This window comes from Mustelus asterias, chromosome 3 (assembly GCF_964213995.1).
Source record: "Mustelus asterias chromosome 3, sMusAst1.hap1.1, whole genome shotgun sequence".
Lineage (NCBI taxonomy): Eukaryota > Metazoa > Chordata > Chondrichthyes > Carcharhiniformes > Triakidae > Mustelus > Mustelus asterias.
The window spans coordinates 609,477-636,905 of NC_135803.1; positions in this window are offsets into that span (position 1 = coordinate 609,477).

Sequence of the window (27,429 nt, forward strand, 5' to 3'; positions counted from 1 at the left end):
CTACCTGCCTGCCTCTCCTGGTGGTCACCCATCTACCTGTCTGAACCTGTGGTGTGACACCCTCCCTGTAACTAGTGTCTATCACACTCTCTGCCTCCTGTATGCTCTGCAGTACATCCACTTTGCCGCTCTAACCGAACAATGCGGTCTGGGAGGAGCTACAGGTGGACACACTTCCTGCAGACAAAGTTGTCAGGGAGACTAGATTGCTCCCTAATTTCCCACATCTGGCAGGAAGAGCATACCACTGCCCTAGCTGCCATATTGCCCTTAGACAGGTAAAAGGATAAAAGAATCTGAACTCACCTTTCCCTTGCTTGTGGTCCTCCCAGTGACTTTTCTTTTTGATTTGAGGAGGAGGTAGGAATGAAACACTTGTGTTTGGGGTTTAACTGTCCCTTTACAACAGCTCCTCCACAAATCACCTCTGGTCACAGTGACTGCACCTTTGGAAATCTTACCTGAAACAGCCAGTGTCACCGCTCTGCTGCCCTCACCTGGACATTTGCCTTCTCATGAAGACGGAGGGTCCCTTCCAGAGGTCCATCTTCTGGTAGCAGTGACTATGCCGCTGCGAACCGTACCTGAAACAGCCAATCAGCGTCACTGCTCTGCTGCCCTCACCTGGACGCTTGCCTTCACATGAAGGTGGAGGGTGTCTTCTGGAGGTTCACCTTCTGGTCGCAATGACTGCACCTATGAAAATCTTACCTGAAACAGCCAATCAGCATCACCGCTCTGCTGCCTTCACCCTGGAAGCCCTGAATGAACCTGTATCTGGGATCATCATTGTAGATGTCAGAGCAGTTTTCTTGAAGGTCAACCCATGGAAAGCAACTGGCCTGGATGGGGTACCTGGACGTGCACTCAGATCTTGCGCGGATCAGCTGGCGGGGGTATTCACAGACATCTTCAACCTCTCTTTACAACAATTTGAGGTCCCTATCTGCTTCAAGACAACGACCATCATCCTGGTACCTAAGAAAAGCCAAGCAGCCTTAATGACTATCGGCCGGTGGCTCTGACATCCATCATTATGAAGTGCTTCGAAAGGCTAGTTATGGCACAAATCAATTCCAGCCTCCCGGACGACCTGGATCCATTGCCTACCGCCACAACCGCTCCACAGCAGATGCCATCTCCCTGGCCCTGCACTCAACCCTGGAACACCTAGATAACAAGGACACCTATGTCAGACTCTCATTATACTGCCTTTAACACTATTATTCCCACAAAGCTCATCTCCAAACTCTGTGGCCTGGGGCTCGGCACCTCCCTCTGCGACTGGATTCTGAACTTCCTAACTCACAGACCACAATCAGTAAAGATAGGCAATAACACCTCCTCCACGATCATCCCCAACACCGGTGCCCCACAAGGCTGTGTCCTCAGCCCCCTACTATACTCCTTATACACCTATGACTGTGCGGCCATATTCCCCTCCAACTTAATTTTCAAGATTGCTGACGACACCACCATCGTGGGTTGGATCGCAAACAACGACGAGACAGAGTGCAGGAATGAGATAGAGAATGAAATGGTGCAGCGACAATAATCTTTCTTCCCCAATGTCAACAAAACGAAGGAGATTGTCATCGACTTCAAGAAGCGTAGAGAACATGCCCCAGTCTACATCAACGACACAAAGTAGAAATGGTCAAAAGCTTCAAGTGTTTAGTTGTCCAGATCACCAACAACCTGTCCTGGTCACCCCATGCTGAAACTATAGTTAAGAAAGCCCACCAACGCCTCTACTTTCTCAGAAGCTACAACTCTCACCAACTTTTACAGATGCACCATATAGAAGCATTCTTTCTGGTTGTATCACTGCTTGGTATGGCTCCTACTCTGCCCAAGACTGCAAGGAACTACAAAAGGTCGTGAATGTAGCCCAATCCATCACGCAAACCATCCATTGATTCTGTCCATACTTCCTGCTGCCTCAGCAAAGCAGCCAGCATAATTAAGGACCCCATGCACCTCAGACATTCTCTTCCACCTTCTTCCTTCGGGAAAAAGATACAAAAGTCTGAGGTCATGTTCCAACCGACTCAAGAACAGCTTCTTCCCTGCTGCTGTCAGACGTTTGAATGGACTTACCTTGCATTAAGTTGATCTTTCTCTACACTCTAACTATGACTGTAACTCTGCATTCTGCACTCTCTTGTTTCTCTCTATGAACGGTATGTTTTGTCTTAGAATGGTATGCTTTGTTGCGCGCACAAGAAACAATACTTTTCACTCTATGTTCATACATGTGACAATAATAAATCGAATCAAATCCACACGAAGACGGAGGGTGTCTTCCGGAGGTCCACCTTCTGGTAGCAGATTCTTGTTTCACTACAGCTGACACAGCACTGCAATCCTTGTTTTGTTTGATGGTGTACCCGAGATGTTGACAAGAAGTGGGCCATGGGAGCTGGTGTGCTGGGTAATAATTTGGGGTTCAGGTTTGTCATGAAAAGTCAGAGAATATACAGTGATGCTGAAAGAATTTCTTTATTAAACAGCCAGATTCACACCTTGGTGAAAGTTTCTGATCATTTTCATCACTTTTACACAAATGTGTTGCTGCTTTTTGATGTTATAAAATAGATAATTTACCCAAAAGAACAAAGTATTTACAACCGATTGTTCCACAGAATACTCATCCAAACCTGCAGTAAAAATCATACGAAACAAATTGATATTTTTGAAATCCCTAGTCCCTTAAATGTATCAAAAGTTTTTGACCTTTGTTATGTTTTTGATCCACTCCAAGCTTTTCTTGACATTGGAATAAACTCCATATCTGTTGTCTTCTCCACAGCCATCGCCCCACGACACCGTCCCTGCCAGGAACCAGCGCTTCGTTTTTTTGTCCTGAGCCACCATTGGACCCCCAGAATCTCCCTGACAAGCATCGCTCCCACCTAAAATCATCAGCAAAGGCAAGTAAATTCATATATATTGCCTCACAATAGTTTCAGCACAGAAGACCATGTAACATGTTGTATCTGTACTGATTCTCTGAAGGGGAGTCGCACTTTCCCAGACATTCCCTGTAGCTTTACTGGAACATTGCAGCAGGCCAAGGATGGACATGTGGGCACGAGCACAAGGTGCTGAGTTAAAATGACAGTGACAGGAAGGTTGGAGACGTGCTTGCGGACTGAGCAAAGTCACCCAGTCTGTGATTAATCTCCCCAGGGTATAGGAGACTGCATTGGGAGCAGTGAATAGAGTAGACTTTACAGCAGCTTTGGGAGATGTGGTGGTGTAGTGGTATTGTCACTGGACTAGTAATCCAGACATCCAGAGTAATGCTCTGGGGACCTGGGTTTGAATCTCACCACAGCAGTTAGTGAAATTTGAATGTAGTAAAAATCTGGACTTAAATAAAAATGACTGTTGTAAAAATCCATCTGAATCACTAATGTTCCTTTACGAAACAGGAAAGGTGCAATCACTATGCTGGGGGTATACTACAGGCCACCCAACAGCCCACGGGAAGTGGAGGAAAGGATATGTCAGGAGATTCTGGATATGTGCAGAAAAAATAGGGTTGTTGTAGTGGGAGACTTCAATTTCCCTGGTATAGACTGGAAAGTGCTTAGGGCTGGGGGTCTGGACGGGGAGGAATTTGTAAAATGCGTACTGGAAGGTTCTTTGGAACAGTATGTAGATAGCCCAACTAGAGAAGGGGCTATACTGGATCTAGTTCTGGGAAATGAGCCCGGTCAGGTCGTCGGTAGGGGAACATGTGGCAAATAGTGACCACAACTCTGTTAACTTTAGGATAGTAATGGACAAGGACGAGTGTTGTCCTAAGGGTAGGGTGCTAAATTGGGGGAAGGCTAACTATAGCCGGATTAGGCAGGAATTGGTGGCCGTTGATTGGGAGAGGCTGTTCGGGGGTAAGTCCACGTCTAGCATGTGGGAGTCTTTTAAGGAACAGTTGATAAGGCTGCAGGACAGGCATGTGCCTGTAAAAAGTGAGGATAGGAAAGGTAGGATTTGAGAGCCGTGGATAACCAGGGAAAGTGAGGATCTGATCAAAAAGAAAAGAGGCGTACGTTAGGTCCAGGCAACTGAAAACAGATGGAGCACTGGAGGAATACAGAGAGAGTAGGAAAGAACTCAAACGGGGAGTTAGAAGGGCAAAAAGAGGTCACGAAATGTTCTTGGCAGACAGGATTAAGGAGAATCCTAAGGCATTTTATTCATATGTTAGGAACAAAAGAGTTGTCAGGGAAAAAGTCGGACCTCTCAGGGACAAAGGAGGGGAATTATGCTTAGAACCCAAGGGAATAGGGAGATCCTAAATTAATACTTTGCATCGGTATTCACAAAGGAGAGGGACTTGTTGACTGGGAGTGTCTCAGAGGGATGTGTTGTCCCGTTAGAGAGAATCTCCACTATAAGGGAGGAAGTGTTAGGTTTTTTAGGTAACATTAAAACTGACAAATCCCCAGGGCCTGATGGCATCTATCCTAGACTGCTCAGGGAGACAAGAGATGTAATTGCTGGGCCTCTGACGGAAATCTTTGTCTCTTCATTGGACACAGGTGAAGTCCCTGAGGATTGGAGGATAGCGAATGTGGTACCATTATTTAAGAAGGGTAGCAGGAATAACCTGGATAATCATAGGCCAGTGAGCTTGACGTCCGTGGTAGGGAAGTTGGAGAGGATTCTTAGAGACAGGATGTATGCGCATTTAGAATGGAACAATCTCATTCACGACAGACAGCATGGTTTTGTAAGAGGGAGGTCGTGCCTTACAAATTTGGTGGAGTTTTTTGAGGAAGTGACAAAAACGGTGGACGAAGGAAGGGCCGTGGATGTTGTCTATATGGATTTCAGCAGGGCATATGACAAAGTCCCTCATAGCAGGTTGGTTAAGAAGATTAAGGCTCATAGGATACAAGGAGAGGTGGCTAGATGGGTAGAAAACTGGCTTGGCCACAGGAGACAGAGGGTAACAGTCGAAGGGTCTTTTTCCGGCTGGAGGTCTGTGACCAGTGGTGACGGTCCATTGTCAGACCATTGTCCGCAGCAAACTACCCAGCCTTCAGGAGAACAGTGACCAAGACACCACACAACCCTGCCACAGCAACCTCTGCAAGACGTGCCGGATCATCGACACAGATGCCATCATCTCACGTGAGAACACCATCCACCAGGTACACGGTACATACTCTTGCAACTCAGCCAACGTTGTCTACCTGGTACGCTGCAAGAAAGGATGTCCCGAGGCATGGTACATTGGGGAAACTATGCAGACGCTGCGACAACGGATGAATGAACACAGCTCGACAATCACCAGGCAAGACTGTTCTCTTCCTGTTGGGGAGCACTTCAGCGGTCACGGGCATTCGGCCTCTGATATTCGGGTAAGCGTTCTCCAAGGCGGCCTTCGCGACACACGACAGCGCAGAGTCGCTGAGCAGAAACTGATAGCCAAGTTCCGCACACACGCGGACGGCCTCAACCGGGATATTGGGTTCATGTCACACTATTTGTAACTCCCACAGTTGCGTGGACCTGCAGAGTTTCACTGGCTGTCTTGTCTGGAGACAATACACATCTTTTTAGCCTGTCTTGATCCTCTCTCCACTCCCATTGTTTTGTTTCTTAAAGACTTGATTAGTTGTAAGTATTCGCATTCCAACCATTATTCATGTAAATTGAGTCTGTGTCTTTATAAGCTCTGTTTGTGAACAGAATTCCCACTCACCTGAAGAAGGGGCTTAGAGCTTCGAAAGCTTGTGTGGCTTTTGCTACCAAATAAACCTGTTGGACTTTAACCTGGTGTTGTTAAACTTCTTACCAGTGGTGTTCCGCAGGGTTCTGTACTGGGACCTCTGCTATTTGTGATATATATTAATGATTTGGAAGGAGGTGTAACTGGTGTTATCAGCAAGTTTGCGGATGTCACGAAGATGGCTGGACTTGCGGATAGCGATGAACATTGTCGGACAATACAGCAGGATATAGATAGGCTGGAAAATTGGGTGGAGAAATGGCAGATGGAATTTAATCCAGATAAATGCGAAGTGATGCATTTTGGAAGAACTAATGTAGGGGGAAGTTATACAATAAATGGCAGAGCCATCAAGAGTATAGAAACACAGAGGTGTGCAGGTCCACAAATCCTTGAAGATGGCATCACAGGTGGAGAAGGTGGTGAAGAAGGCATATGGTATGCTTGCCTTTATAGGACGGGGTATAGAGTATAAAAGCTGGAGTCTGATGTTGCAGCTGTACAGAACGCTGGTTAGGCCACATTTGGAGTACTGCATCCAGTTCTGGTCGCTGCACTACCAGAAGGACGTGGAGACTTTAGAGAGAGTGCAGAGAAGGTTTACCAGGATGTTGCCTGGTATGGAGGGTCTTAGCTATGAGGAGAGATTGGGTAAACTGGGCTTGTTCTCCTTGGAAAGACGGAGAATGAGGGGAGACCTAATAGAGGTGTACAAAATTATGAAGGGTATAGATAGGGTGAACAGTGGGAAGCCTTTTTCCCAGGTCGGAGGTGACGATCACGAGGGGTCACGGGCTCAAGGTGAGAGGGATGAGGTATAACTCAGATATCAGAGGGACGTTTTTTTACACAGAGTGGTGGGGGCCTGGAATGCGCTGCCAAGTAGGGTGGTGGAGGCAGACACGCTGGTATCGTTTAAGACTTACCTGGATAGTCACATGAGCAGCCTGGGAATGGAGGGATACAAACGAATGGTCTAGTTGGACCTATGAGCGGCACAGCCTTGGAGGGCCGAAGGGCCTGTTTCCTGTGCTGTACTGTTCTTTGTTCTATGTTCTTTGAAAGGAAATCTGCCATCCTTACCTGGCATGGCTCACATGTGACCCCTTAACTGCCCTCTGAAATGGCCCAACAAGCCACTCAGTTCAAGAGCAATTAGGGTGGGCAACAAATGCCCATTAATGAATAAAATAAATTCGCTACAATGACATATTTACCTTCTCCTGCGGCTCAATCATGCCTGCATGAACTTTTATTAATTCCTAATCTAGTGCTGTCTGTCTTTGTTTTTGATTTGATTTATTGTTGTAACATGTATTGGTATACAGTGAAAAGTATTGTTTTTTGCATGCTATACAGACAAAACATAAAGAAGGAAACGAGAGAGTGCAGAATGTAGTGTTACAGTCATAGCTAGGGTGTAGAGAGAAAGATCAACTTGATATAACATTCTGGTTCCCATCTGGAGGGAGAGTAATTAAAATATGTTTATATTTACTGTTGTTTCAGTATGTACCTATTGTGTTCTATGTTTTAAAACAACTGTCCTTGGATATTTATGGCCTCCCCTATCAAAGTCCGAAGCTTGCAGGCTCATGCCTCACTCCAGAGATTTGACTGCATGTGGAGAATGGGAACTTTCCTTGCTTTATGGAAAATATTTCACTTGCAACCAATATCTAACCAGATGATATGTCATTTATTTCAGTGTTTTTTGTGGATTGGTGTTGACTTAATGAAATGCTTTCTCACTGAGGGAGGTCCCAAGATTCAGATTTTTATCATTGCAACACTGGGCTTGATGCTGAATCTGGTTATAGCAACATAGAAACATAGAAGATAGGAGGAGGCTATTTGGCCCTTCAAGTCTGTTCCGCCATTCATTACGATCATGCTGTGCAGAGGGACCTGGGGGTCCTTGTGCATGAGACGCAAAAACCCAGTCTGCAGGTGCAACAGGTGATCAAAAAGGCAAATGGGGTGTTGGCCTATATCGCAAGGGGGATAGAATATAAAAACAGAGATGTCTTGTTGCATCTGTACAGGGCATTGGTGAGGCTGCAGCTGGATTACTGTGTGCAGTATTGGTCCCCTTATTTGTGGAAGGATATATTGGCCTTGGAGGGAGTGCAGAGAAGGTTCACCAGGTTGATACCAGAGATGAGGGGTGTTGATTATGAGGAGAGACTGAGCAGATTGGGTTTGTACTCGTTGGAATTTAGAAGGCTGAGGGGGGATCTTATAGAGACCTATAAGATAATGAAGGGGCTGGATAGGGTAGAGGTGGAGAGATTCTTTCCACGTAGAAAGGAAACTAGAACTAGAGGGCACAGCCTCAAAATAAAGGGGGGGTCACTTTAGGACAGAGTTGAGGAGGAACTTCTTCTCTCAGAGGGTGGTGAATCTCTGGAATTCTCTGCCCACTGAAGTGGTGGAGGCTACCTCGTTGAATATGTTTAAATCACGGATAGATGGATTCCTGATCGGTAAGGGAATTAGGGGTTATAGGGATCAGGCGAGTAAGTGGAACTGATCCACTTCAGATCAGCCATGATCTTATTGAATGGCGGGGCAGGCTCGAGGGGCGAGATGGCCTACTCCTGCTCCTGCTCCTATTTCTTATGTACCTTGATAGGTATGTTCCTGTCAGGCAGGGAGGAAATGGCCGAGTGAGGGAACCATGGTTCACAAAAGAGGTGGAATGTCTTGTGAAAAGGAAGAGGGAAGCTTATGTAGGGATGAGGAAACAAGGTTCAGATGGCTCGATTGAGGGTTACAAGTTAGCAAGGAATGAGCTGAAAATGGGGCTTAGGAGAGCTAGGAGGGGACATGAGAAGTCCTTGGCGGGTCGGATCAAGGAAAACCCCAAGGCTTTTTACTCTTATGTGAGGAATAAAAGAATGACCAGGGTGAGGTTAGGGCCGGTCAAGGACAGTAGTGGGAACTTGTGTATGGAGTCAGTAGAGATAGGCGAGGTGATGAATGAATACTTTTCTTCAGTGTTCACCAAGGAGAGGGGCCATGTTTTTGAGGAAGAGAAGGTGTTACAGGCTAATAGGCTGGAGGAAATAGATGTTCGGAGGGAGGATGTCTTGGCAGTTTTGAATAAACTGAAGGTCGATAAGTCCCCTGGGCCTGATGAAATGTATCCTAGGATTCTGTGGGAGGCAAGGGATGAGATTGCAGAGCCTTTGGCGTTGATCTTTGGGTCCTCGCTGTCCACGGGGATGGTGCCAGAGGACTGGAGAATGGCGAATGTTGTTCCTCTGTTTAAGAAAGGGAATAGAAATGACCCTGGTAATTATAGACCGGTTAGTCTTACTTCGGTGGTTGGTAAATTGATGGAAAGGGTCCTTAGGGATGGGATTTACGACCATTTAGAAAGATGCGGATTAATCCGAGACAGTCAGCACGGATTCGTGAAGGGCAAGTCGTGCCTCACAAATTTGATAGAATTTTTTGAGGAGGTAACTAAGTGTGTTGATGAAGGTAGGGCAGTTGATGTCATATACATGGATTTTAGTAAGGCGTTTGATAAGGTCCCCCATGGTCGGCTTATGATGAAAGTGAGGAGGTGTGGGATAGAGGGAAAGTTGGCCGATTGGATAGGTAACTGGCTGTCTGACCGAAGACAGAGGGTGGTGGTCGATGGAAAATTTTCGGATTGGAGGCAGGTTGCTAGCGGTGTGCCGCAGGGATCAGTGCTTGGTCCTCTGCTCTTTGTGATTTTTATTAATGACTTAGAGGAGGGGGCTGAAGGGTGGATCAGTAAATTTGCTGATGACACCAAGATTGGTGGAGTAGTGGATGAGGTGGAGGGCTGTTGTAGGCTGCAAAGAGACATAGATAGGATGCAAAGCTGGGCTGAAAAATGGCAAATGGAGTTTAACCCTGATAAATGTGAGGTGATTCATTTTGGTAGGACTAATTTAAATGTGGATTACAGGGTCAAAGGTAGGGTTCTGAAGACTGTGGAGGAACAGAGAGATCTTGGGGTCCATATCCACAGATCTCTAAAGGTTGCCAGTCAAGTGGATAGAGCTGTGAAGAAGGCCTATAGTGTGTTAGCTTTTATTAACAGGGGGTTGGAGTTTAAGAGCCGTGGGGTTATGCTGCAACTGTACAGGACCTTGGTGAGACCACATTTGGAATATTGTGTGCAGTTCTGGTCACCTCACTATAAGAAGGATGTGGAAGCGCTGGAAAGAGTGCAGAGGAGATTTACCAGGATGCTGCCTGGTTTGGAGGGTAGGTCATATGAGGAAAGGTTGAGGGAGCTAGGGCTGTTCTCTCTGGAGCGGAGGAGGCTGAGGGGAGACTTAATAGAGGTGTATAAAATGATGAAGGGGATAGATAGAGTGAACGTTCAAAGACTATTTCCTCGGGTGGATGGAGCTATTACAAGGGGGCATAACTATAGGGTTCGTGGTGGGAGATACAGGACGGATATCAGAGGTAGGTTCTTTACGCAGAGAGTGGTTGGGGTGTGGAATGGACTGCCTGCAGTGATAGTGGAGTCAGACACTTTAGAAACATTTAAGCGGTTATTGGATAGGCACATGGAGCACACCAGGATGATAGGGAGTGGAATCCATTATTAAAGAGGAGATAGCAGGGCATCTGGATAGAAATGGTTCGATCAATCAGACGCAGCATGGATTCATGAGGGGAAAGTCGTGCTTGACGAACATGTTGGATTTTTATGAAGATGTGACGAGGGCGGTTGATAGAACAGAGAACATAGAACATTACAGCGCAGAACAGGCCCTTCGGCCCACGATGTTGCACCGACCAGTTAAAAAAAAAAACTGTGACCCTCCAACCTAAACCAATTTCTTTTCGTCCATGAACCTATCTACGGATCTCTTAAACGCCCCCAAACTAGGCGCATTTACAACTGATGCTGGCAGGGCATTCCAATCCCTCACCACCCTCTGGGTAAAGAACCTACCCCTGACATCGGTTCTATAACTACCCCCCCTCAATTTAAAGCCATGCCCCCTCGTGCTGGATTTCTCCATCAGAGGAAAAAGGCTATCACTATCCACCCTATCTAAACCTCTAATCATCTTATATGTTTCAATAAGATCCCCTCTTAGCCGCCGCCTTTCCAGCGAAAACAATCCCAAATCCCTCAGCCTCTCCTCATAGGATTTCCCCTCCATACCAGGCAACATCCTGGTAAACCTCCTCTGCACCCTCTCCAAAGCCTCCACATCCTTCCTGTAATGTGGGGACCAGAACTGCACACAGTACTCCAAGTGCGGCCGCACCAGAGTTGTGTACAGTTGCAACATAACGCTACGACTCCTAAATTCAATCCCCCTACCAATAAACGCCAAGACACCATATGCCTTCTTAACAACCTTATCTACTTGATTCCCAACTTTCAGGGATCTATGCACACATACACCTAGATCCCTCTGCTCCTCCACACTATTCAAAGTCCTCCCGTTAGCCCTATACTCAACACATCTGTTATTCCTACCAAAGTGAATTACCTCACACTTCTCCGCATTAAACTCCATCCGCCACCTCTCGGCCCAACTTTGCAACCTGTCTAAGTCTTCCTGCAAACTACGACACCCTTCCTCACTGTCTACCACACCACCGACTTTGGTGTCATCAGCAAATTTGCTAATCCACCCAACTATACCCTCATCCAGATCATTAATAAATATTACAAACAGCAGTGGCCCCAAAACAGATCCCTGAGGTACACCACTTGTAACCGCACTCCATGATGAATATTTACTATCAACCACCACCCTCTGTTTCCTATCCGCTAGCCAATTCCTGATCCAATTTCCTAGATCACCCCCAATCCCATACATCTGCATTTTCTGTAGAAGCCTACCATGGTGAACCTTATCAAACGCCTTACTAAAATCCATATATACCACGTCCACTGCCTTGCCCCCATCCACCTCCTTGGTCACCTTCTCAAAAAACTCAATAAGGTTAGTAAGGCACGACCTACCTGCCACAAAACCATGCTGACTATCACCTATCAATTCATTACTCTCCAAATAACTATAAATCCTATCCCTTATAATTTTTTCCAACATCTTGCCGACAACAGAAGTGAGACTCACCGGTCTATAATTCCCGGGGAAGTCTCTGTTCCCCTTCTTAAACAATGGGACAACATTCGCTAACCTCCAATCTTCTGGTACTATACCAGAGGCCAACGACGACCTGAAGATCAGAGCCAGAGGCTCTGCAATCACTTCTCTTGCCTCCCAGAGAATCCTTGGATAAATCCCATCCGGACCAGGGGATTTATCTATTTTCAGACCCTCCAGAATATCCTGCACATCCTCCTTATCAACTGTAATACTGTCTATTCTACTCCCCTGCAACCCAGTGTCCTCCTCAGCTATATTTATGTCCCCTTGCGTGAACACCGAAGAGAAATATTGGTTCAATGCTTCACCAATCTCCTCCGGTTCCACACATAACTTCCCTCTGCCATCTATAACTGGCCCTAAACTTGCCCTAACCAACCTTCTGTTCTTGACATACCTATAGAACGCCTTAGGATTCTCTTTAACCCTATCCGCCAAAGTCTTCTCATGTCCCCTTTTAGCCCTTCTAAGCTCGCTCTTCAACTCCCTCTTAGCCAATCTAAAGCTTTCTAGTGCACTACCCGAGTGCTCACGTCTCATCCGAACATAAGCCTCCTTTTTCTTTTTAACCAACAAAGAAACTTTTTTGGTGCACCACGGTTCCCTAGCCCTACCAATTCCTCCTTGCCTGACAGGGACATACCTATCACAGACTCGCAGTAGCTGCTCCTTGAAAAAACTCCACATGTCGGACGTTCCCAGTCCCTGTAATCTCCTAGTCCAACCTATGTTTCCTAATTCTCTCCTAATAGCCTCATAATTACCCTTCCCCCAGCTAAAACCACTGGCCCGAGGTTCATGCCTATCCCTTTCCATCACTAAGGTGAACGTAACCGAATTGTGGTCACTATCACCAAAATGCACACCAACTTCCAAGTCTAGCACCTGGTCTGGCTCATTTCCCAGCACCAGATCCAATATAGCCTCACCTCTAGTTGGCCTGTCTACATACTGAGTCAAAAAACCTTCCTGCACGCTTTGAACAAAAACTGACCCCTCTAACGAGCTAGAGCTATAACAATTCCAGTCAATATTAGTCAAGTTAAAATCCCCCATAACAATTGCCCTATTACTTTCACTCCTAAGCAGGATTGACTCCGCAATCCTTTCCTCAACCTCTCTAGAACTTTTAGGAGGTCTATAAAAGACTCCCAACAGGGTGACCTCTCCTCTCCTATTTCTAATCTCCGCCCATACTACCTCAACAGATAAGTCCTCATCAAACCTCCTCTCTGACACTGTGATACAATCTCTGACCAATAATGCTACCCCTCCCCCTCTTCTACCTCCTTCCCTACTTCGACTAAAACATTTGAACCCCGGGACCTGCAGCATCCATTCCTGCCCCTGCTCTATCCATGTCTCTGAAATAGCCACAACATCGAAGTCCCAGGTACTGATCCACGCTGCAAGTTCACCCACTTTATTGCGAATACTCCTGGCATTGAAGTATACACATTTCAAACCCTGCTCCACCCCACCTCTGCAATGCCGTGCATTGCAGTCCCCATCCATGCATCCCTCACTTTCAGCCCCACTACTCAGGATCCCTCCCCCCCCCCGAATCAGTATAAACTCCCTGCATGGCCTTAGCAAATTTACCCCCCAGGATATTGGTCCCCTTCTGATTAAGGTGTAGACCATCCTTCTCATAGAGGTCACACCTTCCCCAGTACGAGCCCCAATTGCTTAAGTACCTGAACCCCTCCCTCCTGCACCATCCCCTCAGCCATGAATTCAAACCTTCCCTCTCCCTATTCCTCTCTAAACTATCCCGTGGTACAGGCAAGAGTCCAGAGATAACCACTCTGTCAGTCTTGGCCTTTAGTTTCCACCCCAACTCCATAAATCCCTGCCTAATATCCCCTTCCCCTATCCTCCCTATGTCGTGATGGAGGAGAACCGGTGGATGCGGTGTTTTTGGATTTCCAAAAGGCGTTTGATAAGGTGCCCCATAAAAGGCTGCTGAAGAAGATTAGGGCACACGGAGTTGGGGGTAGTGTGTTAAAGTGGATTGGGGACTGGCTATCCGACAGGAAGCAAAGACTCGGAATAAATGGGTGTTTTTCCGGTTGGAGGAAGGTAACTAGTGGCGTGCCGCAGGGATCGGTACTCGGGCCGCAACTGTTTACCATTTATATAGATGATCTGGAGGAGGGGACGGAGTGTAGGGTAACGAAGTTTGCAGACGACACAAAGATAAGTGGAAAAGTGAATCGTGTGGAGGACGGAGAAGATCTGCAGAGAGATTTGGACAGGCTGAGTGAGTGGGCGAGGATATGGCAAATGGAGTATAACGTTGAGAAATGCGAGGTTATACACTTTGGAGGAAATAATAACAAATGGGATTACTATCTCAATGGAAACAAATTAAAACATGCTACCGTGCAAAGGGACCTGGGGGTCCTTGTGCATGAGACGCAAAAGCCCAGTCTGCAGGTACAACAGGTGATCAAGAAGGCAAATGGGATGTTGGCCTATATTGCGAGGGGGATAGAATATAAAAGCAGGGATGTCTTGATGCACCTGTACAGGGCATTGGTGAGGCCGCAGCTGGAATACTGTGTGCAGTATTGGTCCCCTTATATGAGGAAGGATATATTGGCATTGGAAGGAGTGCAGAGAAGGTTCACCAGGTTGATACCGGAGATGAGGGGTTTGAATTATGAGGAGAGGCTGAGGAGATTGGGTTTGTACTCGTTGGAGTTTAGAAGGATGAGGGGGGATCTTATGGAGACTTATAAGATAATGCGGGGGCTGGATAGGGTGGAGGCGGAGAGATTCTTTCCACTTAGTAAGGAAGTTAAAACTAGAGGACACAGCCTCAAAATAAAGGGGGGTCGGTTTAAGACAGAGTTGAGGAGGAACTTCTTCTCCCAGAGGGTGGTGAATCTCTGGAATTCTCTGCCCACTGAGGTGGTGGAGGCTACCTCGCTGAATATGTTTAAAGCGCGGATGGATGGATTCCTGATCGGTAAGGGAATTAAGGGTTATGGGGATCAGGCGGGTAAGTGGTACTGATCCACGTCAGATCAGCCATGATCTTATTGAATGGCGGGGCAGGCTCGAGGGGCTAGATGGCCTACTCCTGCTCCTATTTCTTATGTTCTTATGTTCTTATGATCGCTTGATCTTGGTTTCAGATAAAGCTCGGCACAACATCGTGGGCTGAAGGGCCTGTTCTGTGCTGTACTGTTCTATGTTCTATGTTCTATGTTCTTATGGCTGATCATCCAACTCAATAGCCTAATCCTGCTTTCTCCCCATAACCTTTGATCCCATTCGCCCCAAGTGCTATATCCAGCCGCCTCTTGAATACATTCAATGTTTTGGCATCAACTACTTCCTGTGGTAATGAATTCCACAGGCTCATCACTCTTTGGGTGAAGAAATGTCTCCTCACCTCCTTTCTAGATGGTCTACCCCGATTCCTCAGACTGTGACCCCTGGTTCTGGACTCCCCCCACCATCGGGAACATCCTCCCTGCATCTAACCTATCTAGACCGGTTAGAATTTTATAAGTCTCTATGAGATCCCTCTTCATTCGCCTGAACTGCAGTGAAAACAATCGTAACCTAGTCAATCTCTCATCAGTCCCGCCATCCCCGGAATCAGCCTGGTAAACCTTTGCTGCACTCCCTCGAGAGCAAGAACATCCTTCCTCAGAAAGGGAGACCAAAACTGCGCATATTATTCTGGGTGTGGCCTCACCAAGGCCCTGTATAGTTGCAACAACACATCCCTGCTCCTGTACTCAAAACCTCTCGCAATGAAGGCCAACATGCCATTTGCCTTCTTTACCGCCTGCTGCACCTGCATGCTAACCTTCAGTTTAATGATTCTGTTGCTGTCTAAATGAGAGTGGGCGGCACGGTAGCACAGTGGTTAGCACTGCTGCTTCACAGCTCCAGGGTCCTGGGTTCGATTCCCGGCTCGGGTCACTGTCTGTGTGGAGTTTGCACATTCTCCTCGTGTCTGCGTGGGTTTTCTCCGGGTGCTCCGGTTTCCTCCCACAGTCCAAAGATGTGCGGGTTAGGTTGATTGGCCAGGTTAAAAATTGCCCCTTAGAGTCCTGAGATGCGTAGGTTAGAGGGATTAGCAAGTAAATATGTGGGGGTAGGGCCTGGGTGGGATTGTGGTCGGTGCAGACTCGATGGGCCGAATGGCCTCCTTCTGCACTGTAGGGTTTCTATGATTTCTATGATTGATTATCCAAAATGGAGTAGATCAAGAATGCATTTTGTGCAATATGTAAGGAATTAAATGCTATAAATATTCCATGTTTTGATTTGCCATGTTAGGGTGTGCAGATCTGGAATGCACTGCCTGTAGTGAAGGCTGGAAAACTTATAAGACCATAAGACATAGGAACAGAATTAAGCCACTCAGCCCATCGAGTCTGCTCCGCCATTCAATCATGGCTGATATTTTTCTCAACCCCATAACCCCATATCCCCTTATTAATCAAGAACCTATCTCTGTCTTAATGACACTCAATGACCTGGCCTCCACAGCCTTCTGCGGCAATGAATTCCACAGGTTCACCACTCTCTGGCTGAAGAAATTCCTCCCCATCCCTGTTTTAAAGGATCATCTCTTTAGCCTGAGGCTGTGCCTCTGGTTCTAGTTTTTCCTACTAGTGGAAACATCTTCTCCACGTCCAGGTTATAAGGTTATAACCTTGAAGAAATATTTGGATGAGCACTTGAAACATCATAACATTCAGGTTTATGGACAAGTGCTGGAAAATGGGATTAATGTGACTTTAATGTTATTGTTGGTATAGACCAGATAGGTCAAAAGGCCTTTTCTGTGCTGTATTACTCTATGAATTGCTGCCTGTGTTCACAATTACATCCCTCTGAGTTGTTGCCTGCTTCTCCTCTCTTTAACTATAGCCAAGGTTTAAGGCCATGTGTGAGGGCTTAAGCCGGTGTGAATCGTGTGTCAGTGAGAGCTGGGGGAATGAGTTGCTTTTGTTTGAGAATGGCTGTGGCCTGGATAAAGAAACATCATATTTTGCTACTATCCCTTTGATGTACTGTAATTTGCATTAAGAGATAAGGGGATGAAGTGAAGTTTAACTATTGTATTGCAAAAGGAAAATTTATTAATTGAAAAATCACAATGAGTAAAGCAAAGTATTAAGTTTATTTCTACCCAAAAGTAGTAGCCATAAAAATAACCTGATTTTTTTAATAATATGGGAAGGGGACTTCCTCAGAAATTTAAGAAGAACAGGTTTAGCCATGAAAGAGGAAAAACATGTTTAAAGAGAGATTGGAAGTTGTCTGGCTAGGAGTGACCATGATATGCTGACAGCTGTGCTGTGCTTAGGGAAAGCTGTGCAAGAAGCTGAGTGAACCCTGACCCTCCTCGCAGAGAAAGGTGTTTTGTCTACAAGGTTTTATCAAAGTATTGGATTTCCATTATCGAGTAAGTGAGAGAAACCTTGTGAAATACTTCACCTATAGTAGCAATGGATGACTTGTGCAAACCTTACTGGGATTGTTTATTAAAGATCTATAGAGGCTATTGTTGAAAAGGGGTGTTTAACTGTTAGTTTAACAAAGCAGAAATACTTTATATAATGGTTCTAGAACCAGTTTTAATTGTATAAATGTAATCTTCAGTGTATAAATTTTATTTTCTTTTTGTTTAAAGGTCGATTACAGCGATTGGGAGGGTTGCAGGATTGGTGGAGGTTACAGAGATTGGGAGGGTTGTAGGATGGGTGGAGATTGCAGAGATTGGGAGGGTTGCAGGATCATAGAATCATAGAATCATAGAAACCCTACAGTGCAGAAACAGGCCATTCGGCCCATCAAGTCTGAACCGACCACAATCCCACCCAGGCCCTACTCCCATATCCCTACACATTTACCCGCTAATCCCTCTGACCTACGCATCTCAGGACACTAAGGGGCAATTTTTAGCTGGCCAATCAACCGAGCCCGCACATCTTTGGACTGTGGGAGGAAACCGGAGCACCCGGAGGAAACCCACGCAGACACGAGGAGAATGTGCAAACTCCACACAGACAGTGACCCAAGCCGGGAATCGAACCCAGGTCCCTGGAGCTGTGAAGCAGCAGTGCTAGCCACTCTGCTACTGATGGGTGGAGATTTCAGAGATTGGGAGGGCTGCAGGATTGCAGGAGATTAGATTGTGAGGAATGAGGCAATGGAGGGAATTGAATACAAAGATGAGGATCTTAAAATTAAGTAATTAATTAACTGGGATTCAGTGTAGGTCAGTGAGTGCACTTATGAGGAGAGTTTGAGTGGGTTGGGCCTGCACTCATTGGTGTTTAGAAGAATAAGGGTCGACCTTATTGAGACATGTAGGATTCTCAGGGGGCTTGACAGGGTCGATGTTGAGAGAGTTTTTTCCTCTTGTGGGAGAGTCTAGGACCAGAGGGTATAATCTCAGAGTAAGGTGTTGCTCAGAGATAGAACATAGAACATAGAACATAGAAAGCCACAGCACAAACAGGCCCTTCGGCCCACAAGTTGCGCCGATCACATCCCCACCTCTAGGCCTATCTATAGCCCTCAATCCCATTAAATCCCATGTACTCATCCAGAAGTCTCTTAAAAGACCCCAACGAGTTTGCCTCCACCACCACCGACGTCAGCCGATTCCACTCACCCACCACCCTCTGAGTGAAAAACTTACCCCTGACATCTCCTCTGTACCTACCCCCCAGCACCTTAAACCTGTGTCCTCTCGTAGCAACCATTTCAGCCCTTGGAAATAGCCTCTGAGAGTCTACCCTATCCAGACCTCTCAACATCTTGTAAACCTCTATCAGGTCACCTCTCATCCTTCGTCTCTCCAGGGAGAAGAGACCAAGCTCCCTCAACCTATCCTCATAAGGCATGCCCCCCAATCCAGGCAACATCCTTGTAAATCTCCTCTGCACCCTTTCCACCAGATGAGGTGGAATTTCTTCTCTCGCAGGGTAGTGAATGTGTGGAATTCTTTACCACAGGGAGCTGTCGAGGCTGGGTCGTTAAGAATGTTCAAGATGGAGACAGACAGATTTTTAATCTGTAAGGGAACAAGGGTTGTGGGGATAAGGCAGTAAAGTGGAGTTGAGTATTATCAGATCAGTCTTGATCTCCTTGAAGGGCAGACCAGACTCGATGGGCTGAATGGCCTACTCATGCTGTTATGGTCTTATAGGAGTGAGAAGTGTTTCCTCAGATATAGGAGCAGGATTGAGTTTTGGGTGGGCTTGGGATTTACAGAGAGTTGTTACGGGGCATTAATGCAGAGAGCTGCCCGGATTCAACTCTACAACATAAAGGAGTTGCTGGGATCGGAACTCTGTTCTCAATTTCATTTTAAGTTACATAGAACATAGAACAGTACAGGACAGAACAGGCCCTTCGGCCCACGATGTTGTGCCGAGCTTTATCTGAAACCAAGATCAAGCTATCCCACTCCCTATCATCCTGGTGTGCTCCATGTGCCTATCCAATAACCGCTTAAATGTTCCTAAAGTGTCTGACTCCACTATCACTGCAGGCAGTCCATTCTACACCCCAACCACTCTCTGCGTAAAGAACCTACCTCTGATATCCTTCCTGTATCTCCCACCACGAACCCTATAGTTATGCCCCCTTGTAATAGCTCCATCCACCCGATGAAATAGTCTTTACTCAATCTAATACAGGGTTGCCATGGTTATCCAAAATAGCTCTCAAGTGCCCTGAACTGAATGCACTCCTTTTCTATTAATATTTGATCAGAGTGTCAGATCTCTGAACACAGTATGAATGGGCACTGGGATCTGAGGGCAGCTGATTGGATGGAAGCAACAGGGGCTGATGCTTACCTTGTTTCAGTCCTGCACAAATCATATCGTCTGTAACCTGTCTGCCGAGCTGAGCATAAACATTCCTGCATTTCTCATGATCCGCAATAGGAACCTCAATCTGAACAAGAAAAACAGAGTTTGAATTAAATTGCTGAAGCAGAATGTATCGTAAAACCATCAGAAACGCTGTGCTGACTCATAACAGAACAACCTAAAACTGATCGACTCTTCCTTTTCCTTTCTTCATTTCACATATTTATCCAAATCATCTTTTAAAAGATACAACGGTGTTTGCCTAAGAACATAAGAAATAAGTGTAGGAGTAGGCCATTCGGATCCTCAAGCCTGCTTCACTGGTTAATAGAGTCATAGTCATAGAGTCATAGAGTTTAAAGCATGGTAACAGGCCGTTCGGCCCAACTTGTCGATGCCGCCTTTTTTTTAAAAACCCCTAAACTAATCCCAATTGCCCGCATTTAGAACATAGAACATTACAGCGCAGTACAGGTCCTTCGGCCCTGGATGTTGTGCCGACCAATGGAACCAATCTAAAGCCTGTCTAATCTACACTATTCCAATATCATCCATATGTTTATCCAATAACCATTTGAATGCTCTTAATGTTGACGGGTCCACTACTGCTGCAGGCAGGGCATTCCACGCCCTTACTACTCTCTGAGTAAAGAACCTACCTCTAACATCTGTCCTATATCTCTCACCCCTCAATTTAAAGCTATGTCCCCTCGTGTTAGCCATCACCATCCGAGGAAAAAGGCTCTCACTATCCACCCTATCTAATCCTCTGATCATCTTGTATGCCTCTATTAAGTCACCTCTTAACCTTCTCTCTAACGAAAACAACCTCAAGCCCTTCAGCCTTTCTTCATACGATTTTCCCACCATACCAGGCAACATCCTGGTAAATCTCCTCTGCACCCTTTCCAACACTTCCACATCTTTCCTATAATACGGCAACCAGAACTGTACGCAATACTCCAAATGCGGCCGCACCAGAGTTTTGTACAGTTGCAGCATGACCTCCTGGCTCTGAAACTCAATCCCTCTACCAATAAAAGCTAACACACCGTACGCCTTCTTAACAACCCTATCAACCTGGGTGCCAACTTTCAGGGATCTATGCACATGGACACCCAGATCCCTCTGTTCATTCACACTACCAAGTATCTTACCATTAGCCCAGTACTCTGTATTCCTGTTACTCCGTCCAAAGTGAATCACCTCACACTTTTCCGCATTAAACTCCATTTGCCACCTCTCAGCCCGGCTCTGCAGCTTATCTATGTTCCTCTGTAAACTGCCACTTCCCTCCGCACTGTCTACAATTTCACCGACTTTAGTGTCATCCACAAATTTACTAATCTATCCTTCCACGCCCTCATCCAGGTCATTAATAAAAATGACAAACAGCAGTGGCCCCAAAACAGATCCTTGCGGTACACCACTAGTAACTGAACTCCAGGATGAATATTTCCCATCAACCACCACCCTTTGTTTTTGTACAGCTAGCCAATTCTTGATCCAAACCACTAAATCACCCTCAATCCGATGTGTCCGTATTTTCTGCAAAAGCTTACCATGGGGAACCTTATCAAACGCTTTGCTGAAATCCATATACACCACATTAATTGCTTTACCCTCATCCACCTCTTTGGTCACCTTCTCAAAGAACTCAACAAGGTTTGTGAGGCACGACCTACCCTTCACAAAACCGTGCTGACTATATGGGCATTTGGCCCATATCCCTCTATACCCATCATACCATTTAACTATCTAAATGCTTTTTAAAAGATAAAATTGTACCCGCCTTGACTACTACCTCTGGCAACTTGTTCCAGACGCTCACCACCCTGTGTGAAAAAATTGCTCCTCTGGACCCTTTTGATCTCTCCCCTCTCACCTTAAACCTATGCCCTCTAGTTTTAGACTCCCCTACCTTTGGGGAAAGATATTGACTATCTAGCTGATCTCTGCCCCTCATTATTTTATAGACCTCTATAAGGTCACCCCTCAGCCTCCTACATTCCAGAGAAAAAAGTCCCAATCTATTAAGCCTCTCCTTATAACTCAACCCATCAAGTCCCGGTAGCATCCTAGTAAATCGTTTCTGCGCTCTTTCTAGTTTAATAATATCCTTTCTATAATAGTGTGACCAAAATTGCACACAGTATTCCAAGTGTGGCCTTACCAATGTCTTGTACAAATTTAACAAGACATTCCAACTCCTGTATTCAATGTTCTGACCGATGAAACCAAGCATGCCGAATGCCTTCTTCACAACTCTGTCCACCTGTGACTCCACTTTCAAGGAGCTATGAACATGTACCCCTAGACCTCTTTGTTCTGTAACTTTCCCCAACGCCCTACCATTAACTGAGTAAGTCCTGCTCTGTTTCAATCTACCAGAATGCATTACCTTGCATTTGTCTAAATTAAACTCCATCTGTCATTCGTCAGCCCACTGGCCCAATTGATCAAGATCCCATTACAATTGGAGATAACTTTCTTCACTGTCCACTATGCCACCAATCTTGGTGTCATCTGCAAACTTATTAACCATGCCCCCTATATTCTCATCCAAATCATTGATATAAATGACAAATAACAGTGGGCCCAGCACTGATCCCTGAGGCACACCGCTGGTCACAGGCCTCCAGTTTGTAAAAGAACCCTCGACAACCACCCTCTGGCTTCTGACAAGAGGGTGGTTGTAGAGGCTTCTGACAAAGGATGAGACGTGAAGGAATAGGGCCTATAAAAGGTGAAGGTGGGAAAATCAGTACGGAAATGGCAGAGCTGCTTAATGAGTATTTTGCCTCGGTTTTCACAGAGGAGAAGGACCTGGGTGGATGTACTGCGGGCTTGCGGTGGACTGAAAAGATTGAGTATGTGGACTTTAACAAACAGGTTGTGCTGGAATCTTTGAATGACATCAAGATAGATAAGTCGCCGGGTCCGGATGGGATGTATCCCAGGTTACTGTGGGAGACGAGGGAAGAGATTGCAGAGCCTCTGGTGATGATCTTCGCGTCATTGATGGAGACGGGAGAGGTGCCGGAGGATTGGAGTATTGCGGATGTGGTTCCTATTTTCAAGAAGGGGAGTAGGGATAGCCCAGGAAATTACCGACCGGTGAGTCTAACCTCAGTGGTTGGTAATCTGATGGAGAAGATCCTGAGGGACAAGATTTATGAGCATTTAGTGAGGTTTAGTATGCTCAAGAATACTCAGCATGGCTTTGTCAAAGGCAGATCGTGCCTTATGAGCCTTGTGGAGTTCTTCGAAAATGTGACTAAACACATTAACGAAGGGAAAGCGGTAGATGTGGTTTATATGGATTTTAGCAAGGCGTTCGATAAGGTCCCCCATGCAAGGCTCTAGAAAAAGTGAGAGGGCATGGGATCCAAGGGGCTGCTGCCCTGTGGATCCAGAACTGGCTTGCCCAAAGGATGTGGAGATGCCGGCGTTGGACTGGGGTAAACACAGTAAGAAGTTTAACAATGCCAGGTTAAAGTCCAACAGGTTTATTTGGTAGCAAAAGCCACACAAGCTTTCGGAGCTCCAAGCCCCTTCTTCAGGTGAGTGGGAATTCTGTTCACAAACAGGGCATATAAAGACACAGACTCAATTTACATGAATAATGGTTGGAATGCGAATACTTACAGCTAATCAAGTCTTTAAGATACAAACAACGTGAGTGGAGAGAGCATCACGACAAGCTAAAAAGATGTGTATTGTCTCCAGACAAGACAGCCAGCGAATTCGGCCTCTGATATTCGGGTAAGCGTTCTCCAAGGCGGCCTTCATGACACACGACGACGCAGAGTCGCTGAGCAGAAACTGATAGCCAAGTTCCGCACACACGAGGACGGCCTCAACCGGGATATTGGGTTCATGTCACACTATTTGTAACCCCCACAGCCTGCCTGGACCTGCAGAGTTTCACTGGCTGTCTTGTCTGGAGACAATACACATCTTTTTAGTCTGTCTTGATGCCCTCTCCACTCACGTTGTTTGTATCTTAAAGACTTGATTAGCTGTAAGTATTCCCATTCCAACCATTATTCATGTAAATTGAATCTATGTCTTTATGTGCCCTGTTTGTGAACAGAATTCCCACTCACCTGAAGAAGGGGCTTGGAGCTCCGAAAGCTTGTGTGGCTTTTGCTATCAAATAAACCTGTTGGACTTTAACCTGATGTTGTTAAACGTCTTACTGTGTTTGCCCAAAGGAGGCAGAGAGTGTGTATAGATGGGTCGGTCACCAGTGGTGTGCCCCAGAGATCTGTTCTGGGACCCTTGCTGTTTGTCATTTTCATAAATGACCTGGATGAGGAAGTGGAGGGATGGGTTGGTAAGTTTGCCGACGACACGAAGGTTGGTGGGGTTGTGGATAGTCTGGAGGGATGTCAGAAGTTACAGAGGGACATAGATAGGATGCAAGACTGGGCGGACAAGTGGCAGATGGACTTCAACCCAGATAAATGCGTAGTGGTCCATTTTGGCAGGTCAAATGGGATGAAGGAGTACAATATAAAGGGAAAGACTCTTAGTACTGTGGAGGAACAGAAGGACCTTGGGGTCCGGGTCCATAGGACTCTAAAATCGGCCCTGCAAGTGGAGGAGGTGGTTAAGAAGGCGTATGGTGTGCTGGCCTTTATCAATCGAGGGATTGAGTTTAGGAGTCCAGGGATAATGATGCAGCTATATAAGACCCTCGTCAGACCCCACTTGGAGTACTGTGCTCAGTTCTGGTCGCCTCATTACAGGAAGGATGTGGAAAAGATTGAAAGGGTGCAGAGGCGATTTACAAGGATGTTGCCTGGATTGAGTGGCGTGCCTTATGAGGATAGGTTGAGGGAGCTTGGTCTTTTCTCCTTGGAGAGACGTAGGATGAGAGGAGACCTAATAGAGGTGTATAAGATGTTGAGAGGCATAGATCGGGTGGACTCTCAGAGGCTTTTTCCCAGGGTGGAAATGTCTGCTACGAGGGGCGGCACGGTAGGACAGTGGTTAGCACTGCTGCTTCACAGCTCCAGGGTCCCGGGTTCGATTCCCGGCTCGGGTCACTGTCTGTGTGGAGTTTGCACATTCTCCTCGTGTCTGCGTGGGTTTCCTCCGGGTGCTCCGGTTTCCTCCCACAGTCCAAAGATGTGTGGGTTAGGTTGATTGGCCAGGTTAAAAATTGTCCCTGAGATGCATAGTTAGAGGGATTAGCGGGTAAATATGTGGGGGTAGGGCCTGGGTGGGATTGTGGTCGGTGCAGACTCGATGGGCCGAATGGCTTCCTTCTGCACTGTAGGGTTTCTATAAATTCTATAAAGGACACAGGTTTAAGGTGCTGGGGGGTAGGTACAGGGGAAATGTTCGGGGGAAGTTTTTCACACAGAGGGTGGTGGGCGAGTAGAATCGGCTGCCGTCAGTGGTGGTGGAGGCAAACTCAATAGGGTCTTTTAAGAGACTCCTGGATGTGTATATGGAACTTAATAGGATGGAGGGTTGTAGGTCGGCCTAAAAGGTAGGGATATGTTCGGCACAACTTGTGGGGCCGAAGGGCCTGTTTTGTGCTGTAGTTTTCTATGTTTCTATAAGCCAATTTTGTATCCATTTAGATACCTCACCCTGGATCCCGTGAGATCTAACTTCATGCAACAACCTACCATGTGGTACCTTGTCAAGGGCCTTGCTAAAGTCCACGTAGACAACATCAACTGCACTGCCCACATTTACCTTCTTGGTTACCCCTCCTTCCTCCCTGCTTCTCACCCCCATCATAATCTTTGCCTCCTTTGTAGATCTAAAATCTGTCCATCTCAGCCAGGACTGTATGAAGCGAAGGTGATAGTGTTCTGGTATTGTCACTGGAATAGTCATTCAGAGACCCAGGGTGAGGACCCGGGTTTAAATCCCACCAATCTCACTTTGAATCCAGTTAAAAATCTGGAGTAAAAAAGGTCCAATGACGATCATGAAACGATTGTTGTCAGAACCCATCTGATTCCCTAATGGAAGGAAATCTGCCATCCTTACCCGGTCTGGTCTACATGTGACTCCAGACCCACAGCAATGTGGTTGACTCTTAAATGCCCAGTGAAATGGCTGAGTAAGGCATTCAGTTGCATGAATAAAGAAAAAATCAATGACCACTTAATCCCAAAGATCAATGACCCTCTGAAAGAAGAAATTCTTCCTCATCTCTGGGACATTATGTTGCAGTTGTATAAGTCATTGGTGCGGCTGCACTGGGAGCATTTTGTATGGCTTTGTCCACCCTGTTATAGGAAAGATACTGATAAACTGGAAAGAGGTGCAAAGAAGATTTATGATCTTAAGATCTACCAGGATGTTGCCAGGACTAGTGGGGATGAGTTATAGGGAGAGTTTGGCCAGTCTAGGGCTTTATTCCTTGGAATGTAGGAGAATGAGAGGTGACCTTATTGAAGTGTATAAAACCATGAGGGGCATCGATCGGATGAATGCATGTAATCTTTTTCACAGGGAAGGGGAATTGAAAACTGGAGGGCACAGGTTTAAGGTGAGAGGGGACAAATTTAAAAAAGGACCCGAGGGGCAACTTCTTTACGCAGAGGCTGGTGTGTACGGAATGAACTGCCAGAGAAAGTGTTTGAGGCAGGTTCAATAGCATTTAAGCAGCATTTGGATAAGTACATGGATGGGAAAGGATTAGAGGGATATAGGCCAAATGTGAGCAATTGGGACTAGCTGGGAGGGCACCATGATCAGCATGGACCAGTTGGGCTGAAGGGCCTGTTTCTGTGCTGTATTGCTCTATGACTCTATGGATGGAATTTTCCCGTCCCACCTGCTACAGGAATCAGAGGGCGGGGCCAGACCACGCAAAGGTGCGTTGACCTCGGGTGGGAACTTCCAGCCTTGGGGCAAAGATGGGTGGAAAATCCCACCCTATGACTCTGCCCTTTACTTTCAATAAGGAGTCTAACAACACCAGCTTAAAGTCCAACAGGTTTATTTGGTAGCAAACGCCACTAGCTTTCGGAGCGCTGCTCCTTCATCAGGTGAGTGGGAGATCTGCTCATAAACAGCAAACAGGGCATATAAAGACACAAACTCAATTTACAGAATAATGAATAATGATTGGAATGCGAATCTTTACAGCTAATCAAGTCTTAAAGGTACAGACAATGTGAGTGGAGAGAGCATTAGCACAGGTTAAAGAGATGTGTATTGTCTTCAGACAGGACAGCCAGTGAGACTTTGCAAGTCCAGGCAAGTTGTGGGGGTTACAGATAGTGTGACATGAACCCAAGATCCCAGTTGAGGCTGTCCTCATGTGTGCGGAACTTGGCTATCAGTCTCTGCTCAGCGACTCTGCGCTGTCGTGTGTCGTGAAGGCTGCCTTGGAGAATGCTTACCCGAATATCAGAGGCCGAATGCCCGTGACCGCTGAAGTGCTCCCCAACAGGAAGAGAACAGTCTTGCCTGGTGATTGTCGAGCGGTGTTCATTCATCCGTTGTCATAGCGTCTGCATGGTTTCCCCAATGTACCATGCCTCGGGACATCCTTGCCTGCAGTGTATCAGGTAGACAATGTTGGCCGAGTTGCAAGGGTATGTACCGTGTACCTGGTGGATGGTGTTCTCACGTGAGATGATGGCATCCGTGTCAATGATCCGGCACGTCTTGCAGCGGTTGCTGTGGCAGGGTTGTGTGGTGTCATGGTCACTGTTCT